Below are 3,091 nucleotides of genomic sequence, written 5' to 3'. Positions count from 1 at the left end.
GCTTGAACAGTCCCCTGCGGACATGCACGGTCCATGGATTCACGAGGTTGTCTCCATACCCGTACTTGTCCATCCGCTCGATAAAATTTGAAACCGGACTCGTCCGACCAGGCACCACGTTTGCAGTCATCAACAGTCCAATGTCGGTGTTGACGGGCCCAGGCGAGGCGCAAAACTTTGTGTCGTGCAGTCATCAAGGTACACGAGTACGGAAAACCAATATCGATGATGTTTCGTTGAAAAGTTCACACGCTGCCACTTGTTGATGGCCCAGCATTGAAAACTGCAGCAATTTGTGGAGGGGTTGCGCTTCTGTCACGCTGAACGATTCTCTTCAGTCGTCGTTGGTCCCGTTCTTGCAGGATCTTTTTCCGGCCGCATCGATGTCGGAGATTTGGTATTTACGGTACACTTGTGAAATGGTCGTACTGGAAAATCCCCAATTCATCGCTATCTTAGAGATGCTGTGTCCCCTCGCTCTTGCACCGACTGTAACACCACGTTCAAATCACTTAAAGCTTGATAACTTGCCATTGTAGCAGCAGCGACCGAGCTAACAACTGCGCCAGACACTTGTTGTCTTGTACAGGTGTTGCCGACAGTAGCACCGATTCTACCTGCTTTTGAAAACGCATGAATATAGCAGTTTCTTTGACGCTTCAGTGTACAACGTTGCCTATGCAACAGCGTGCTAGAGCAACGACTGACTCTGCCATTTCCATGGAAACGGCGTCGGTTTTGAAGTACCAAGAAGCACCACCAACTGGCGTTCAACGTTCGAGCAACCTTTTGTACTGGTTCATTTGTCCAGAACGAGATTTTCACTCTGCAGCGGAGTGTGCGCTGATATGAAACTTCCTGGCAGATTAAAACTGTGTGCCCGACCGAGACTCGAACTCGGGACCTTTGCCTTTCACGGGCAAGTGCTCTACCAACTGAGCTACCGAAGCACGACTCACGCCCGGTACTCACAGCTTTACTTCATTTGTATTTAAAGTGAATTTAAAGTTACGCAATTGTATTTGTGACTTGCACCATTGATTTAAATAGCAGCACTTGTCTAATGATATAGATCTAACTGTACTGATAGTTTTATACTTCATTTGCTCGTTATAAATATTTTTACGCAAAGTAAGGTCCCACTGGCTGCAGCTGACGTAATGTAGTAAATTAGTGCGCTACCGAGCACTGCTTGATGCCTGTCAATGCAGCCACTAGCAACAGCTACCGTCTTGACAACACGCAGCAGCTCAGCACGTCGCTAGCTCCAGCAAACGCGTAAAACGTCAACTCCTTTTTAATTTCATCTTTGTACATTTTATGCAGGTCTAACTTCCTTAATTACCACGTACTTTTATGTTTACAGTGCAATCAATTGGAGAAGATCTATCGTATTTGTCGAAACCGATCATTTTAAAGACATTTGCGATCGTGACTGTTTCTTCACAAGTAATTATCACAAGTAAGATCGGTGACACTACCAACTACGTTGGTTAAAATCATGTCTGGAAGAATGTTGAGCGGATCCGTCATGCTGGAAGTAGACTAAAGATCACATGACCATAAAACGTGTGTGAAAGGTCATCAGTCCCTAAGCTTACACACTACTTAAAATAAATTATCCTAAGGACAAACACACGCACACCCATGCCGGAGGGAGGACTCTAATCTCCACCGGGACCAGCCGCACAGTCCATGACTGCAGCGCCTGAGACCGCGCGGCTAATCCCACATCGCACATGACCAAAGTAACGTCCTCAAGGTGCAATAAACGAATTTTCCAGGAAAATACGACTTACTCAATCGCTCTTTCAATATGAATGAATCTATCAACATGCTGAAACTTCCTGGCAGATCAGAACTGTGTGCCGGACCGAGACTCGAACAGGGGCTCTCTCGCAGGAGAGCTTCTGTAAAGTTTGGAAGGTAGGAGACGAGTTACTGGCGGAAGTAAAGCTGTGAGTACGGGGCGTGAGTCGTGCTTGGATAGCTCAGATAGTAGAGCACTTACCCGCGAAAGGCAGAGGTCCCGAGTTCGAGTGTCGGGCCGGCACACAGTTTTGGTCTGTCAGGAAGTTTCATATCAGCGCACACTCCGCTGCATAGTGAAAATCTCATTCTGGAGCCTATCAACATGTTACCGATCATGATGCACCAAACATTTGTTGAAAAGCTAACTTGGAAATTTGTTTCCCGCCACAGTCGATGATTATTTCGTATGTTGCTAATTCTATAGCGTGTAAACGTCTCGTCGTGGGTGAATAGTATTAATAGAAGCAAATGACGATTCTCATTTAACTAGTGACAAAATTCAAGGCGTGTAGCATTGCCACTAGTGTGAAAACTGTGGACACGATATAAGTAAAATGGGTACAAGTTTTCCGATTGTAATGTCCGACACCGACACGCGCAGGAAGTCGCAGTGTGCTGGAGTAGAACTGCGCTGCACCATTTCAACGTTGTGTTGCTGTTCTTGCACAGCTTGTTGAACTACTCGCTCAGATGAAAAGCCACGCGAGACAGCCGCGCGGTCTTGGCGTCTTGTCAAGGTTCGCGCGGCTTCCCCTGTCGGAGGTGCGAGTCCTTCCTCGGGCATAGGTGTATGTTGTCGTCCTTAGCGTAAGTTAGATTAAGTTAGATTAAGTAGTATGTAAGCCTAGAGGTCGATGACCTCCACAGTTTGGTGGCGTAGGAACATACCACAAATACACTCCTGGAAATTGAAATAAGAACACCGTGAATTCATTGTCCCAGGAAGGGGAAACTTTATTGACACATTCCTGGGGTCAGATACATCACATGATCACACTGACAGAACCACAGGCACATAGACACAGGCAACAGAGCATGCACAATGTCGGCACTAGTACAGTGTATATCCACCTTTCGCAGCAATGCAGGCTGCTATTCTCCCATGGAGACGATCGTAGAGATGCTGGATGTAGTCCTGTGGAACGGCTTGCCATGCCATTTCCACCTGGCGCCTCAGTTGGACCAGCGTTCGTGCTGGACGTGCAGACCGCGTGAGACGACGCTTCATCCAGTCCCAAACATGCTCAATGGGGGACAGATCCGGAGATCTTGCTGGCCA

General features: G+C 47.3%; 1 non-coding gene across 1 annotated transcript; it reads right to left on the bottom strand.

Annotated features, from left to right (window-relative positions):
- Positions 1–876: 876 nt before the first annotated feature.
- Positions 877–951, bottom strand: Trnas-uga (transfer RNA serine (anticodon UGA)). Its single transcript has one exon. It is a non-coding gene; the product is annotated as a tRNA-Ser (tRNA).
- Positions 952–3,091: the final 2,140 nt, after the last annotated feature.

The sequence above is a fragment of the Schistocerca serialis genome, chromosome 10 (assembly GCF_023864345.2).
Source record: "Schistocerca serialis cubense isolate TAMUIC-IGC-003099 chromosome 10, iqSchSeri2.2, whole genome shotgun sequence".
In the NCBI taxonomy this organism is placed as follows: Eukaryota; Metazoa; Arthropoda; class Insecta; order Orthoptera; family Acrididae; genus Schistocerca; species Schistocerca serialis.
Note: the sequence above shows the minus strand (reverse complement) of the source record. Positions and strands in the feature narration are given on the sequence as shown.